We start from the raw sequence: 18279 nt of genomic DNA on the forward strand, positions 1-18279 counted from the left end.
AAGTTTCTGTTCTGAGGGGTTGTAGAGAAGCGACACATTTTTTTCCCTCAGTCGACTGAACTGGGTGTCACTAACTTCTGTCTCCTGAAGGCTGGCAAGAACAAAATGACTGATACATACAGGACTCTTCCCCAAGGGAGTAAGTGCCAAAATAACTCGTCTGAGGAGCTCCCCCACACTGGAGTGCCACCTGATGCTAACCACGACACCAGAGTTAATTGCAGCAGTCAGCTGTTGCAGTTCATCTACAGTCCCGCTCAGTTTAATTAACCTTTGGGGAATTAGCATTTTGTTGACTTACAGTACCTGCTTTGAATTTCTGGCAGTGTTATAGAAATGCTGTCTTGATTGCAGAGTGACTTGTTTCACTCAGAGGGGGGTGTTGCCCAAAGGCAATGCCTTTAAAGAATGGTCCCTGGGCAGCAGCAGATTGATCCTGGGTTGGAAAAGCCTGGAAGGCAACAGCCCATACCTCTACTGGTACCTGGCTCATGCCCTACCATGCTGGAAGTGCTCATTCACCCTCACCACGCATTTAGGTGCACGTTCCTTGCTCCTCCCAAAGTCTTCTGAGCAGTCTTCATACTTGTTCATTGCTTTGTGCTTACAGTCATTTCCAAGCACCTTCTTCCAGTTGGCACCTGCTCTGCCTGCATTTACCAAATAACATTCATGTTCTGCCTCTGAAAAATCACCAGGTGACAACCTGCTCATTGCAAGAAATGGTGCCTATCACAGGCAAGTGCAACTCACTGCTGTATTCCGGATGGACTTCTCCCATCTATACGCTCTGTCTGCTGGTGCAGTGAACTGTTGATAAGCCCAAGGAAGTGTCTGGTCAGGAAAAGGACATGAGTTTGGCTAAGCAATGTGTGTCTTGCAGCTTCCAACTATCCAAGAGTCAGCCTGGCCTTGGAATACAGTTTTGTTCAGGTTCCTTAAATCAGGCTGGCAGGAATGCCTCCACCAAAGAAGGTGTTTCCAGTCTCTCTGAAGAGGGCTGTACTGCCATCTTTTCCCATGCCTCACCTTTTTTACCTACATCTAGTCTGAGACTTTCCCCTGTTGCTTTTTGCTGGGCACATCTGAGGAACTACTGCGAGGGGCATGAGATAAGGTTATTGCAGGGGGCCAAAGGGAACAACAGTCACAGAGGCTGCAGCAAGTCACTAGTGCTTGGGCTGGGAGGGACTGCTGCAGCACTGAGGTGCAGGAAAGGGAGGTAACATCGATGTGGCACTGGCTGGTGGCAGGCTTGGGATACTGGACACAAGATGTCTGCAACAGCTGCAAAGCAGGGGACATGCTAGTCACTGCTGAGTGGTATCCACACTAGCATGACTGACTGCTCCCATTTCTGGCTGCCACCGGCTATTTGTCCTGGTTTTTACTGATTCAGCCACCACAATCATATCTGAGAGGAGAAAGCTGCTGGAAAAGGTGGTGGTTCCAGAAGCCACGGAAACCCAGCCCTGCTGGCTTGCATGCACCTGCAGCAAGGGCAGTTGGCCTGGCCTCATCAGGAGAGGACTGTTTCTCCTAGGGCTGACTTAACCAACCTCATACCAAGAACTGACCTCCTACTGTTCTCCATGACAAATGAATACCAAGCTGCTCACCTGGGGATTAAACACTGCCTGTCTGGCCCTCTCCTTCTTCTGACAAGGCAGCTGGGAGGGCATCTTTAGCGTGGCAGCACCCAGTGTGCTCTCAGCACTCCCTCTGGAGCAGGTTGACCCTGGCCTCCTACCATCCGCTCTGTGGTTGACTTTCTCCCCTGCCTTTGGAGAACACTGAGAACAGAGGAAAACCAATGTGGCTTTGTCAAATAATTGTGGGTTTTGTTCTGGGCAGAAAACTGAAAAAGCACATTAAAGATATCCTGGATCGACAGGATTCATGCAACATTTGAGCTTCTCCTGTTAACTCTCACGCACTTTCATCTTTACCTCTGGTTCGGGTGAGTTTGAGTTAATGGGATCTACTGTAAAAACAGTTTTCTGTGGAAAGGGTAAGAAGGGTATCATTTGTGAAAAACAACAGAAAATACTGGTTTTCCCATAATCATACATAATTACAAAAAAAAAAGCCCCAACACTTTTCCCTTCCCTACCAGAGATCTATATACTTCTTACTCCAAAGTCTGACTGTAATTTAAGAATATAAACAAGAAACACAAAAGGCAAAACATAAAAAAGATGGATTTAGATCATTTAGAAAGCTAATGCAGACATTCAGCCATTTTCCTAGAAATTTAGCAGTGACTTCAGCAGACCACATAGCATTTACAACCCTTGCAGCAGAAAAAAAAAAAAAGCAAAGCAGGCTGCTATCAAAGGAGTTGGCTTCGGCACATTTTTCTGATTGAGGTTTGGTGGGGTTTTGTTATCCCCTCTCCAGGTGTATCAGTCTTACTGTGAAACAGAATAATTACTGCTGGTTTGTAAGGAAAGGTGATAATTTGAAGCATATTGTGGGCTCTTTTTCTTGAGGGACTTCAGTTGAAAAACTGTTCTTTTCAACTGCAGTTTTCAATACTGCTAAACTACTACACCATTCAATGTAGGAGTGACTGATTTGCTGCCATATTGTTTGAGACTACATTTATCTGACTGCTTGTATATTTCCAGTTCTTGGAAAATTCTTTGGCACAAAATAATGTTAATCTCATACCAATCTGTTATTTTAAGAGAAAGTGAATAAGGCTCAGTTTGGCTGCTTCTGTTCTGCATTTACAGGGGATGAGGGTTCAAAAGGGCCCTTGCTTCACCTATCTGATACGTTTCCTACAAACAGAGCTAGTCACAATTTCAGAGACTGAATTTGCAGTAGTTACTTTGCCAGGGAAAACATTTTTATCATTTAATTGTTTTTATAAATAAACACAAGATTTGATTCACCAGTCCACCTACACTCTGTTTTGTCAATGGAGTTACAAGAGAACAGGGCTAGTTTTATAAAGGGAAAATCATGCTTGTTATAGTCTATTTCTAAGTAACACGTTTTTTTCCAGTCCTTCTACGTAATAAAATTCTTTACTTTAGGGTATTATTCATCCCTCCCTGCCCTCCTCCAGTCCAGGATATTTCCCATACTAGCCTGGGTAAGAGTAGAGGTTTGAGTCTTAACAAAAACGATGGGTCACTTTTCTTCAAAATCCACTGCATGAGCTGAGACATCCCACCCCATCTCATGTTTCTTAGTAAGAAGCATTTGACTGGGCTGTTCAGGCTTTAGTTTTTTCACCTAAAGATGCAATGAAATTCCCAGCTGAGATTATAGTGCCATCTACATTAATTATGTACCTAATTCTCTTTGCTCTGGAAAGCGAGTCAAATCCCTGAGCTCCTTGGAGTTCAGTCCTGTTTGATGCTTGTCTGCACTGGCTCCTTCTGCTCCGCTCACTGCGACTCTCACCCTGCCTAACCTCTCCAGCCCTGTGGCAGGGACCAGGCTTCCAGGAAATCCTCTCTGAACATCAGCCATAATTAAAAAAAACCCCAACAAGTAGCATCACCCTTGGTTGTGCTGCTTGGGTTAAACCTCTACCTTCCTGAAACATTTTATTTATGACCTTTTGCATTTTATTTTATATCAACCTTCAGTTAAACAACAGCAGAGTGTATGAAAGTGAAGGCTGCACTGGAGATGATGGATGAGGCTCCCCATGCTTGCAGCCCGTGAGTCATTTGCTAATTTCCTCAGCTAAAACTGACAGACAATTACCAGGCATTTCATCACAGTCCACCAGATATTTTTTTCAAGAGCTCGCTGTCTATCTTTTGATAGCAGTGACTACAAAAACTGCTGCCTACCACATTGTGTCTCAAAGCTTTAATATTTTATTGCTGTTGCTTTCAGTTCTTGTTCTCTTTCCTCTCCTAGGGTTAAGATAATTTAAATATAATATTGCACAATATGGTACATCTTGCATCTTTGCTGCTCCAAAGCTTTTTTCTGTATCTGCTTCTTTACTGCACGTTACTCAAGAACCATTCTGTTAACTGCTTTACAGAAATATTGGAATAAATTGCATTATTGGTGGATATTTTTTAAGGGTTTTTGTAAAAGGAACTCAGTGTCTCTCCCAATTGCTTCTTTATTGCAGATTATGATGTTTAATGTAAATTTAGTACTTATAGTTGAGTGCAATATCTAACAAAAATCCAAGAGCTTTCCCCTACCCTCAAGCCCTTTGGCTGGACTCTCAGCTTCACTAGGCAGAGTGTTATACTGCTTGGCAGACAGCCCCAATGCCGGAGGGTCTTTTTGCCCCTCAGCAGGAAGGTCTTCAGGTGGTCTAGACATGTAGTAAAACCGTCCTCACTGTGCCCAGTGCTAAGGGCAGCCCTGTGCTCTGTAGCCTCAGCCGTGACGGCACTGCCAGCGGACCCTGCCTGCCTGTCACCAAGACCACCTGCTCCTCATGGCTCAAGGACTGGGGTTCTCCACTGGACACAGGGTGACCAAGTGCATGGCTGGGGCCAGCTTCAGAGCCTGCTGCCCTGAACTGAGGAGCCTATATAAGCAGGGCCCAGGCTGCAAGGAAAGGACCCAGTGATCTCCCAGTAGCTGATAGAGGGGAAGCTTTTTAGGGCACTCTAGTTCAAACTCATGGCAGAGGATAACCGGCCTTACTGTAATAAAGGCCACGGGATGTTTCATGCTCATTCAGAAAGTCTTCGGTCATCCAGTCCTTGTAAGGGCTTTTAAGAGATTTTATGATGGTCCTAGAACTGGGACATCAAAGACAAGAGGGCCCATCTGATGAGCAGTTTTGATTCTTTTCAAACTGATCAAATGCCCCACTTTAAAACGCATGGTCTTACCTTGCAGAGGATGCTTCAGCTTCAGAGAAATTATGTACCACACCATTTTAAAAGGCAACCTCTTTGGTAGGGTAAACAATGCAAGTCTGTGCAGCCAGTCAAAGCTAAAGCGTTCTCAGGAGCTGGTGATACTTTCCATTCCCAGGACAGTCCTGAGAGTACCAAATTTTGCAGTTTGATTTCATCATGGTCTCTGTATGCTGCTGTCTCCCTCTCAGCTTTTTAACTGTTTTGAGATGCTAAATCCCCATTATTTATACAGCAGAAATAGTGGTGATTAGCTGTGAACACAGTTTGGGAAGAGACTGCATAGGCCTGGTAGCCATTGCATATGGCCAGCTGGGTTTCATAAGCTGAAAAAGCTGCGTGTTAAAATGGACAAGTACTTTAGTCTCTACTGCCTAAGCCTGTTTCAGGCTAAAATTTATCCCTGGCCATCTTAAAACTATTTTTATTTCTTGGTGTTTATTTTCTTGCCTTCCGGCATAATTGCTAGAGAACAAGTATACCTCCTTGGTAAAAGGGTCCTTCTTCTCAACAGGAACGTCCCCATCCCTCTGCCTGTCCCTGTAGCCCTGTCTGCACCTGCAGCCACTGAACTACACCTTCAACACCAGCAATCAGAGCTGCAGAAAATACTCCAGCTTTGGCCTCACTACTGAAAACACCTAGAAGCTAAAAGTAGGCATAAAATGTAAAGGAGTGCAGAAACTAACCAGAATCAAGCGTAATTTGGGAATAAAAATACAATGTTAATTAAACTAGTTTCAAAGACTACACACACCTCTTGCTCTTTGCTAGATCTTAACAGCTGGCAAGAACTCAGACGCTAGAAATTTTTCCTGTTCTTATTTACTCAACTAAAAATAGCTGTCAGTGTTAAAGCATCCTAGCACTTTTGTGTTCTGTATGTGTACATATATATACATAAAAAATGTGTGTATATTTTATGTATATACACATACGTAAAATGCATACAAAATATGTACACAGATATATAAATGTGTGTATCTGTATATATATGCATATATACACACATATATAAATAAACACACATAAGTGCTTCACAGTGCTAATTTTCATGAAGTAGAATATGCAACCAAGAGCAGCCATGCAACAAGTTCATATATAACACATCTTACACTGTGAAACTTCTTTGTAGAGGTAGTGGCTTAGCTATACGGTGCTCACTCACTCCAGCTTCTGTAACTTTATAAAAATGGAGCTGTCACTTAACCTATCTTAAACTAAGGTGATTAAATCCTTTCCCTCCACCTGCAATTCCAAAGCAGCACTTGGTAATCATGCATGGTTCATTCTTATAAAGTATTGATGTCACAAGCATTTATTGCTAGGGTAATCAGAGGAGGAAAGGTTACTGTCTATGTATGTGCACATTCATATGTATGACTTCTGCCTATTCTTTATGTCTCCGCCTTTGATTCCCCAACACATCAAAAGGCTTGCAGAGGACCCCAGCTGAGCAGCCACCTGCGGTGAGGAGGCGCTCCAAGATAGCTTGCTGTCTTATCACAATGGCCCAGAGAAGGCAGGTGGTCTTCCCAGCTGGGCTTTCTGAAAAGGACTGCCTAAAAATGACTGTTTAAATTTCAGTGCTCCCCAGGAAAATGTTGAGCCCTTCCTTTAATGTGTCTAGTTTTGTTAACACGCTGTCCAAGGCTGGTGAGCGGTGCCAGTCCTCTATTATTTTATACAGGCTTGGTGCTCTTGTATGCCTGCTGAGCACAAGGGGTGGCCAAGGGTGATAGGGAGGAAGCAGGAGGAGCCCCCCCTGGTCCTGTGTGAGCCAAGCCTGCCTATGGCTTAGAGCTACCAAAGAAGCTGCTCTAGCCTACAGCCCCGCCAGAGCATCTCAGCGGATTTCTGCCCCACTTTGCCTTTGTTTGTCCCGTATGTTCCTGGTCTTTGAGACACACACTGCTGAGAGTATCTTTGCCCCTTCTGACCAGAATCGGGCCTCTTTATCAAGCCAGAGCATGACAGATCCTCAAGCATGAAGAATCCATCCAGACTCATCTCATTTTGTGGATATCCTAGACCAAATACAGGAAAAAAGGTAGGAGGAACATGAGGGTGACAGGGAGAGCAAGGGAAACAGGAGGGCTCCATGGTTAATATTCAACCAGTGCAAATCACCTGCAAATCACATGATGTGGTCCAGTGCAACCAGCTGGCCACCCCAGTCAGATGGGGACTGCATCCTTTTCTGACTCTTTTTATTCCTGAAGCCTTTTTTCATCTATACTGTTCTGTGGGCTGTCTGTGTTGTTGGGTCACTTCTACAAGGATTGCTGCTGATCCTGGCAGACTTGAAGGGGGAGCATGACTGCACTCTAGGGTGAAAATAAACCTTGCCTTGATAAATACAGAATAATGAAAGAAAAAAACCCACAACCCTGTGAATTTGGGAACTGGCATTTATTAGAAACTGATCTTCTTGGAACCAGCTTCAAGATCATCAGTGACCAAATCCAGCAAGTTTGTGACTGTAAGTTATGAGAATGGAAAGATAATTTTTATTTCAGGAAGCCCCATTCTTTATAACGGCCTAATCCAAAGGCCTCAGGACTCGGAGGGAAGTTTTTACTGACTGTGTTGAGAGGAAGGCAGAGGCACCAATGGTGGTAAGATAATATTTATTTTCCCCAATGAAGTTAGACAAACAACTAATTTTTCTCTGTAGGAGGAAAACATGTCCATTGACTGACATGGCTTCTCTGAATGCCAAGTCACTGTGATCAGAACCAGTGCCATTATTAGTGACTTGAATAAAAATCAAGAGCATGAAGCGGAGCCATCATGCTCAGTGCTTTTTAAAGGCAGTCGAAACAACAAATGTATAGAGAAAAACTGACCAGATTGAGTTCATAAGTACCAGCAACAAACAATTATTTCAAAGCCTGTAAAAAAATGTTGTTATATTTAATGAAAAATAGTAAGTTTTCAGTTTTTTGGGGGAAACACACCATAGCTTCCAAAAGCACATCCTCACTATTAAGAAAATTCTATGAAATAGTTAAGAAACAGATGGAAACACTAATACTATTATCTTCACAGACATTGTATGGATTAATATGGCCCTTGAATCACAGCCCTCTACAACAGACTTTCTTAAAGACAGCCTTTCAGACCAGTGGGCACTGGCCTGGCTTCGTGTCCGTTTGGGTGACCCTCTTCAGCAAAGCGAGTTTCTCTCAACTTTTGCCCTGAGTGAGTGGGTTCCTAAGACAGGGCTGTTGGAAAGAGATCTTTATAGCTGCACTTTCCCAGCTGGCTGCACAACAGTGGGGTCAAAAATCATTTGTAAAAAGGGAAAAAAGAGGGCAGAAGCCTATTTAGAAACACCCAAGCTCCCTCAGCACTGTGTCTGTGCCAACCCCAACCCCATCCTTTCTCAGTGACCCAGTAACATTTAAAGAGTTTTCGCTATATCCTTTCCAAATGTCACAACATGGCTCTGATTTCAGCTTTGATCACAAGCTAGCCCGAGTTGCCATGGAGGATGCAGTAAAATCAACCCCCACACCAAACAGGCCCAGTTCAGCACAGCTAAAACATCACAGCAGATGCACCCCCACCCAGCTCCCTGGATATATCTGCGTCTGGAGCCTTCCACTGATGATGGGTACAGTTTTTAAGCATTTGCTGTGCACAAGGGTGACAGCTGCTCATTTTGGGATGGATGGGTGAAACACCACTCTCACCTAAAAGAGCCGAGCAAAAACCTTGCAAAGATCCCCCCAGAGCATTTCTTCTCTTAAGGCACCATCTTGAGACACTTCCTCACAGGAGAAGGTGGTTCCTGATGGGAGGAGAGGAAAGGATGAAATCCTTGGAAGCACATGGAGCAATGATAATTAAGCAGGGCACTTACTAGCAATGACAAAAGTAACAGAGAATATTAAAGATGTCTCTTCAGAAAGTGTTTTGCAGTGCAATTTCCTACCAATCAATGCAGCAAAAATGTTTCCAGCATCAAGCTTTGAACACAGCCATAGTTTACTACCAATTTATTACCTGTTGTTGTGTGTAAGCTTGCACAGTATGCAGAGAAGTCACTGTTTTACCGTGCCATGGCAGTGAAGAGGCACAAGTCATCTCGGTTTTGCTTATGTGCTGATGAGCCTTTTGCTTATCTTTCTTACAAGGGTAGAACGAATAGCTGCACAATGCAAAATTAGACCATTTACTCAAATGTCCACCTCTTATCTAGTGCTAATAAAAGGCCTGGCAGTGGTATAGATGTTACACATCAAGAATCTATGTGTGGGGGCACAGGAGGAGCAGGACCAGCTAGCTCCATGATCTCACCCGCACAGTCTCTGGAGTAAAATGGCACCCACGGTGCACACCGGCCCTGATGTAGGGCCAGGTCACGGTACCAGGCCTGGGTGGCCTCACAGGGATGACTCCTTAGGCACAACCTAATTTTCCTCTCTGCTCTACCTTGGCCCCAACTGATGCTTTTGCATGGCTGAGCAGCACTATGTTGTATTGCATTCTTGAGGTTCAGGGGCAAGTCTACACTGTATAAGATTAGGAAATACCCCGAGCTCCAGCCAGTCTCCTGTGGTGCCAGCACAACTGCCAAGGAGAGCTGGAGTAGATGGCTGCTCCGAGAGACTGAGCAGACCTCCCAGCCAAACGGGGCTGCTGGCGTGTGGTGGGGGGATGGGGGTCAGTGGCACAAAGCCAGGGAGAGGCTTCCTTCCCCAGAGCCACACCAGGTCTCTGACTGACACCTTCACCTCAGGCGTCTGTTCCACCGGGCACAAGCGCTTCATGTTCCCTCGGAGCTTCGTCTGTGCCCCATGTAACGCACAGAGAGTTGCAACCGACTTCAAAATCCTCCATCTGGACTCAGTGGTAAGTACATTTTCCTGCAGGACATCGTACCAAGCACATTTCTCAGCAGGACCTAAATGTTATTGCTATTTACAGAGCAACCAAACTGCAGAGGGCTTTTACAAGCAACTGAGGATGAAATCACACCTACCCTGAAGTGTTTACAGCTAGAGTAGGAAAAGATGAGCTGCCTACAGAGGTCAGCCAAGATTTTCTGGAGAGAACCGGCACCCCCCCCACACCAGGACACAACATTTTGATGTGCTTCAGGGAGATGTGTGCACCTTGGCACTCAGCCTACAGGATGCTTCATACAGCATCCTCCAGGGCTGCCTAGGTCTGCTCTGTGGGCCTGAAAACCAGCCCCATGCCAAGGCTGCTCCTTTGGACTCTGCAGACAAGTTGGGGGGATGGGTGTCTCAGCACCCCTAGGGCTACCTTCACAATTCCCACCTGGCAGGGTAGGCTTTTACAGAGATGTTGAAAGCATTTTTGGTAACAGCAGGCACAGCAATGATTTGGACTTCTCTTTCTGCACCTCCAGATTGTAAAGTCTAAATTATACCTCGTTCCCCCTCTTCCGCTCCTCAGAGAAGAAACCAAGCAATCATCGGCACAATGGCACTTTCTATTTCTGATGAGCCTGTGGAGGAAGCTAAACTGCAGAATGAATGGAAACCCAGCACCCAGGCAGAAGAGTTTCTCTGCTTTTTTTAATATTAACTGTATTTTCATTAGTGCAAGTTGATCCATCCCCTGACAGACAGGGGGGTGATGAGCCGCACCGATGGAGCCAACATGCAGCAGCTGCCTTCCTGTTATTTTCATCTCTTTAAAGCCTCCCACCACCTCTCTAGCAGACATTCATTTGAACTCTGCTTAATTCACAAGTATAAAAGGGGAAAAAAAATGGACTTAGATTGATGCTGTAAATAATTCACAGCCAGTTTTATCCAACATGGGTAAAACCCAGAGACTGAATCTTCAGTCTCCAGCTGAAGTTGTCTATCAGAAGAGGGAGAAAGAAATATTTGGAGTGGGAGGAAGCAGAGGAAGATGGACTAGTGTGATAAAAACCCTATCACCCTTCACTACAGAGGCAGAAGCAAATGTCTGGGGCTGGATGCCTTATCAAGGGACAATCTCACTTGGAGGCATTACTCAAACTAGGACAATACTGATCACCTAAGGCTGTAGCCCAAAAAATTCACAGTGACCCAGCCTTTGCCATCCAGTCCCTCACTATGCAGTGCAACAGGACTCTTTGTGTGGAGTGTCAGACTCTGCTCCCATAGGGAAAAACCAGCTGCTCTCCAAGGAGGGGAAGAAGCTGGTGCAGAACAAAAAGTTGGGAGACTGAACAAAAGTCTGGCATTTGGCAGCTCAGAGGTGATAGCTTACCTAGGGACTGTCATAGGAAACAATATGTTACCAGTAACTTTTGGGGGCCATATCTCACGGCATCTAGCAAAGAATCATATGGCTTGTAACTTCTATGGGTGTAAAATCCCTGATGAGCTGCCCCAGCCTATGCATGTGTCCCTCCTGCCCAGAGCAAGAACTCACATCAGTATCACTGCTCACCTTCACTCACGCACCCAGCGAGAGCCTGGCTGAGGAGGCACTAGTGAAAACCTGAAGACAGAGCCCACTGAAATAGGCATAACCATCAAGTATTGCTAAAGATTATCGGCAAAGGTAAAACTAACTTCAAGATTGAGTTTATGTTTCAAAACATGATTATAGCCACATGGTTTGCTCCAGTATGAAACACAGCTAGTGATGAAACTACAGCTGTACTCAGGAACTGCGAGATTGGCTTGCTGGGGATGCAAAATGCATGGCAAAGATTTTGATAGCACTTTTCATTAAAAGAAAAAGCAAACCCTGTCCTTTTTGAAGACACAGTAGAACAAAAATTTCTTTTGTCTTTAATAAATTTCTTTTTGGCCATTTCATAGCCATGAAGATCAACTTGCTAGCCTGTATTTGAAATATAGACAGCCTGGGGTTGTTTTCACGCAGTCACAGAAATGTTGGCTGAGCACTGCTGGTGCCAGTGTACAGCAGTTGCCTTCCCATCATTTGCACATCTCTGACCCAGCAGAGAGGCGCAGTTCCTCTGGCTCTTCTCTTGCAGACTTCAGTAACTCTTCCAGGTAAAGATCACCCCAGAGGTACAGGGGCAGAAGCAAAGGAGGGGGCCACTTTGCAACTGGACTCCCATAAGCAGCACTTGTTATTGTTGCTGCAGCTGCTACCATTAAAGATAGCAAGTAGTAGTATTAGACTCTTAATAAGGACTTCCAGAGATTACCCTTGACAAAAAGTGAGCAGACAGGTCAAATTACCTTAAAAGGCAGAGATACAGAAAAGATAATAAGAGAAGCCCATTCAACCTAAGAAAAAAAAAAAAAAAAAAAAAAAGACGACATATGAAAAGTGAATATTTGAAAGTACTGGGCCACGTTCTCCATCTTGTTCTGCACCTTAATTAGACAGTGATGTGTACAACGGTAAGTAAAAAAGTGTGGTCAACCTGCAATGGAAAGGAATGTATCATTATTTTGTGAAACTTTCAAGTAGAGCTTGTCTCCTGTTCTCTCATTTTCTTGGCTTGGACACTTGTGGGACTGTGGGACTAGGACTGGATACAAGCTGCATTTAACAAGATACTCGATATGCTGTTTGGATTTCACAATGTTTGTGTGAACATGAGACTAATTAAGGTGAAAGACAGTGAGAAGCTGCTAACAGTTTCTTTTTTAAAAAATAAAATTATTTTTAACTTATTTTTGCTTTCTGGTTCTTTCAAAGACTCAAATAAATCTCCTCATGTAAGTCTACAGCAGCTCCAGTGATGTGGTTTTGCCAAGGCATCAGCAAAAGTCTATTAGCTTTTCCTTGTGTATAAGAGGCTGCATCACTCCCTGCTCTGCTGAAGGAATGTGGGGTCCAGGGCACGAATATAGACAGTGGCACAAGCCCTCTTAGCACAGGCAACGCAGGGTGAGCTGTTCCAGCTTGTCCACGGGGAGCTCCAGCCTCCAGTCTGGCCTGGAGCTGCTGCATAGAAACCCCTTGGAACAGCCCAAATGGTTTGGTAGCCTCATATTTGTACATTCAATGGACCCCATAAATATGATGGTACTTGGCTGGTGTAATGTGCTAATGAACCTTGAGACAGCCTCTGAGGCAGCGGGAGCCATTCATGGGCTGTGAGGAACGGGAAACAGCTCTTAGTTCAGGGCAGAGCTGTCAGTGGTTCCCATAAAGTCTGGGGAGCAGCTTCACTGCAGGGGCAGCGCAGCTAATACGAGCTCCTGTGCATCCCACCTGAATCACCACATGCTGGAACACTGAGCAAAATACAACTCATCTTGAAGGGTAAAATGGAGGTGAGAAAATTTTCCAATGAGCACTTGGGTTCCAACTCTTGCTACCAGTGGTGCACACCCCATAATTAGATGACCTGAAATTTTTCCACACTGAAGAATAGCTTGCTCTGCCTTTCTGAATAGTAATTTTAAGTCCCTTAGGACTCACTTGGCTTTGTTGCTTTGCAGGCTGTGCCACTGCAGCTCATTTGAAAACTATGCTACATCACCTCAGCACACAACGGAGAGCTGAACTGCATCTGCCCATGCAAAGTGCATACATAAGGTCTCCTGCTCCTGTTAGCAATATATTATCAGCAGGAGAAGTTCTTTCTTTCTTTCTTTCTCATAAAGGTCTGGCTGGTTTATAGATGGATGAACTTATTGAAAACTCAAGCACCTGAGCCCTTAGTTCAAATTAATATTGTAGCCTACAGCATTTTGCAGTTACTGTATGTAATTTAGGAATTACTGGAGGAAGGTAGAAAAGCACAGAATTTTTTAACATAAGAGTTAGGTAATTTTCCTGGATACAAACAAAACTTTTCAGGCTTGAGTTTTTTCCAGCCTTGATTTTTTTTTTTTCCAGCCTGACTTTCACTCAAATTCTCTATTGCACACACTTTTGTGGGCATAATTAAGGTTATTTAGGGCAGAGACTTCTTCAAGGCACTCTGCATCGGCTTACCTGGGTTCCCATAGGAACCAATGACCAAATGAAAATAAAACAATGCTGCAAACTTTCCCAAGATGCAGCACCCAGATATCAATCTCTCTCATTGCATTTCTAAAATAAGTCCTACAAGTAAACCTGCAAAATAGCAAACAGAAGGGGTCAACAGTCTTCACCTGTCCACTGGGAGTGAGACCAAGCAGACGCTGTTATATACATTAAACTCAGTAACCTGAGCACAGGGAGCTGTTGGGGAACAAAATGCAGATTTCTATAACTTGGTATAACGCTCACCACATTGGCAGGGCCCTCAAACCAAAGTTACATTCAGGTGCAAAGGCTTCCCTGTGCTACAGCAGGGAAGCCCTCCTGGGACGCAACAAGGGTTGGCTCTGTAGGGTTCACCGGAGGCTGCAGCACTGGATCAGTTCTGAGGTTGGAAGCACAACTTTGCTGTCACCTCCCGGCGACAGGAAAGCACTTGGCTGGAGAGGAGCACACATTCTCCAGAGCTGGAAGCAGTCCTGCAGTCCTCCAGTACAAGCCATGTCTTACAGTCACTGCTTTCCCAGTCACCCCAACTTATCCCAGTCCTTCAAAAGTGAAGAGCTGCCTTGGCAAAGCCTGCCCTCTACTTTCGAGTTATTGTCGCTGCAGAGATGGTACACCCACATTCACTTCTTTCACACAGGTTCCCTTGGGTCTGACTTTGCAGCAGAATGTGCAAAAACATGTATTTCTATATTCAAGGATTTTAAAAAAAACATGTGGCTTTGCAAGGAAATGATATGAAATTTGGAATTATATTTACAAGGTAGATCTTAGTTAACTTTGACTATTTGGTTACTCAACCTGTGAATCTATAAAATGTGGAGCTAGATTTTATGGGATCCAGTCTCTAGTCTGTAAACTGATAAACCTTGGAGGATTTTAAGTTTTGCTTTGGAATACTCGAACACACAAAGTGCAAAAATGGTCAAATCCTGCCCTGCTGTTCCCTATTTTAAACACAAAGGCAAACCGAAAGGAGAAAGAGAAAGAGGCAGATGAGTAAAACTAGCTTAAATTAATGTGAAATAAAATCTATCCTCCAGCTCTCTGCAATGAAGGAGCCAAGCATCCTCTGCTTCTCACAGGAGAAACAAACTGCTGGACTTCCACATGCAGAACGCAAGCACCGTTGCCATCACACCAAACCTGCAGTGCCTGACAACAGATGGTTAGAGTTTACAGACATGGCTGGCAGTTATAGCAAGGTACTGAAGAAAAAAAAAAAAAAAAAGGGAAAAAAAGGGGGGCAGGAAGGAAAGAAAAAAAGATTAAAACAAGGAAAAAATAAAAGAGAAAAAAATAGAAGAAAGCTTAGCTGTTATTAAGATATTATCACCTTTTAGGATTTTGTCTGTCAACATCTTTCCGGAGTTGTTAATATAACCTGTGGTGTGTAAAAACCGCCAGGAAGGCACAGATGTGATCAGCCACAGAGCCTGTCAGACACACATTAAATTCCAAGTGAACCTGTCAAAGTATCAGGAGTGGGACTATAAAACCTGACACCCCATAGACATCAAGAACCAGGGGTATAATTACATCTAGGCCTGATCCTGCATTCCCTCCCTATTCAAATATTCCACTGTAGGTAATTCTGGGTACATATGATATGCAGAATGAGGTCCTTTCTCTACCCAACCCCTTCCACAAAACTTACTCTTCCTCCACCTATCTAATATATTGCATCTTACTTCTCTATTTCTTGTTGGCTGTTGCAGTAAGTTTACTGGCTGTAACACACCCAACAAGCCACCGGCATTAATTAAGTTTCTTATTAAATGACTGACAGCCACTGCCACAGGGAGGCAAATAGAGACAAATGAGAGAAGGACAGAGGGGCAGAGGCTGATGGACACCTCAGCACAGATCATCCTCGCATTGCGCTCAGCTTTCAAAATGTGAGGTCCGCATGTCCTGCTGGCCCCATACCAAAGTACTCTCGGTACCAAGAGCCCACAGCAGCCAGCACAGACAGCTAACAGGAAACACCAAGGATGGGGCTTAAATTTAAATCCTGCCCTTAATTGGGGCATGAAAGCCTAGCTGCAGGTGAGTGGCAGGCACTTTCCTCAGAAAACAATAAAGTGCCTTGATTCCCCTTTTGAAGATTACACACTTGAAGTTCTCCTTTCAACAGGGTTGCTTATCTTTTCAGCTGGGTTAAAGCAGGCTCACGGAGGGTATAGGGCATCTTTATCCCCCCCATCTTCCTCCAACCTTGCCCTTCTGAGTTCCTCTATCTGATTCTGTAGGGTTGTTCTCTCAGATGATGCCCAGCAGCATCCTTTCAACACAGTCCTTGGCTACAAACACTTCCTAGTTTACCACCCATATCTATCTTGGCTTTACAGTCTCTTCCCTTGCTCCCACCAACCTACAGCACGAAGCCATGCTTCTCTCCCTTTAGCTGAACTGCTCCTCTGCAAATTTGTCTGCTGGCCCTCAGTGTCCTTCCTCGGTTGCTCACCTTGTGCCTGCAATGCTGGGCTCCTCGTGCTTCTTACACACCTTCCTTCTTGCTCCCTGCCCCTCCATCAGCTTTCAGGTGTGCTGCCCTCATTGCAGCACTGCTGTAACAATGTGCTCAGTCCTCAGCTGCCAGATGTTTACTGTCGTCTCCTTCAAACACCTTTTCTGCACAGCTCCTGCTTCTCCAGGACCTCACAAAACACTTGACATGTGTCGCGTTTCATTTAAATTCCACAGGCTGTGTGTGGGATGGGGGATGAATCTTGCAGTTTGCTGACATCTCACGGACTTGTGCTCTCTTGAGGCCACTGCTTACTAACATAAATGTAAACACACATAATAGCATTTGGAAAGACAAGAGTCTGTAGTTGTAAAAATACTTTATAAATAAATAATTGGGCACTAATAATTCATTAGGTTTCCTAAATGTGAATTAACAGATGAGCTACTTATATGTTTATAAAACAGCAATTATTTTAACTTGATGCTTAATAACTATGAAATTGTTTTGTCAAAATCTCTCTGTGCTTGTAAACAAGCAATTACTTTTAATCATCCACAATAAAGCTCACTAAGTGATTAATATGACCAGTTAAAACACTGGCTTTGGTGAGAAGAGATGACACCACCTGATGACAATTCTGACACAGGCTGCATTTCAGTCCAGAGCAAGTTTGTGTTCACGTGAAAGCACACATTTTGGACATCAGTGAACATGATAGATCTGACTGTGTAGGATGTGCAACAGGCAAGAAGGCCAACACTGTCACTTACATGTCTACACTGAACTTTCAGGACTCCATTCAATTTTTTTTCTTCTTTCAAAGAGTGCAGAGAACAGACTGCTTTGTCAACTGGAGCAGTTTCACTGAACTGTAAACAAGTGATGCTTGAAGGCCTGTCACCAAGTCTCCTGATCAGAAAAAAATGAACAAACAGCAAGCACCAGAGGACAGGCACATACACACACACCATGTTGTTCAAATTACCCAGCTACTAACTCGGAGCTGGTAGTTCACAGCTATAAGGAGAGCCACTGTGCAGGGTACTTAGCAAAACTAGCAAGAGCACTTCTTGGCTTTCGAATAGCATGAGAAGACAAAGCCTCCCTGAAACTCCTTCCATGCTGCATGTATAGCAGGGGTGGGCGAGTGTCCTCAGTACAACCTGTAACAGGTAGGCTTCAGAGGCTGCACCATTAAATTGTCCAATAGCTTTGTATAACAAAGCTTGAAACATTCTGCCTCTGGCGCTTGCTGTGCCTGCAGGCTGACATAGCCTTTGGGCTCAGAGCCACAGCCTTACGGATCCATGATAAGGTGACAAAGAGCTGAAGGACATTTTACAGCATCTTCTCTGCGGGGATGAAATAGCAGTTTAGAAATCAACTGGCAATTTCACAGAAAACAATTGATTTTCTCTTTAAGTGGCATACGGGGAAAGCAGTTCTTTGTTGACCTGTGATCAAGGGAAATGGAAGATGAGGGAAGAAAAATCAAATGTGTTTCTTTTTCTATCAGGCTATTTCTCCATATGTAGCTCTAAACTTTTGGACCAAATAAAAGAAAATTTCAGGCTGGCCTAAGGAAGAACATGGAAGCTCCCGAGGAAAAACTCCCTTCAGAAACAGGTGGCGTAATCTGAGGACAAACCATCAGACAAGAACGTCTTTCTTGCCAACTGGAGAGAAAGGTACCATGATTTTGAACTATCTGCACCATGTGGTAAATCTCTCATCACCCATTGCCAAATTCATGCATAGTTTGTGTGGTGCTGGCAGATGCTTGTAAAACAAGACTGAGGCACCAAAACTGTCATTTGTGCTGTAAGTTCATTGCTGCATGGAGCAACAACACATTTCAGCCAGGATTTCGTGAGAATTGTGGAACATCACTTTCAGAGAGGCCACACGCAGAAAAGCCTCTGCTTCAGAAATGTTAATCTTTCCTCTTGATCTTCCAGAAATAAAAAAAGAAACTTTCATAAAATGACTGTCTTGCCTATGAAAGATGAA

This window comes from Leptosomus discolor, chromosome 7 (genome assembly GCF_034619465.1).
Source record: "Leptosomus discolor isolate bLepDis1 chromosome 7, bLepDis1.hap2, whole genome shotgun sequence".
In the NCBI taxonomy this organism is placed as follows: Eukaryota; Metazoa; Chordata; class Aves; order Leptosomiformes; family Leptosomidae; genus Leptosomus; species Leptosomus discolor.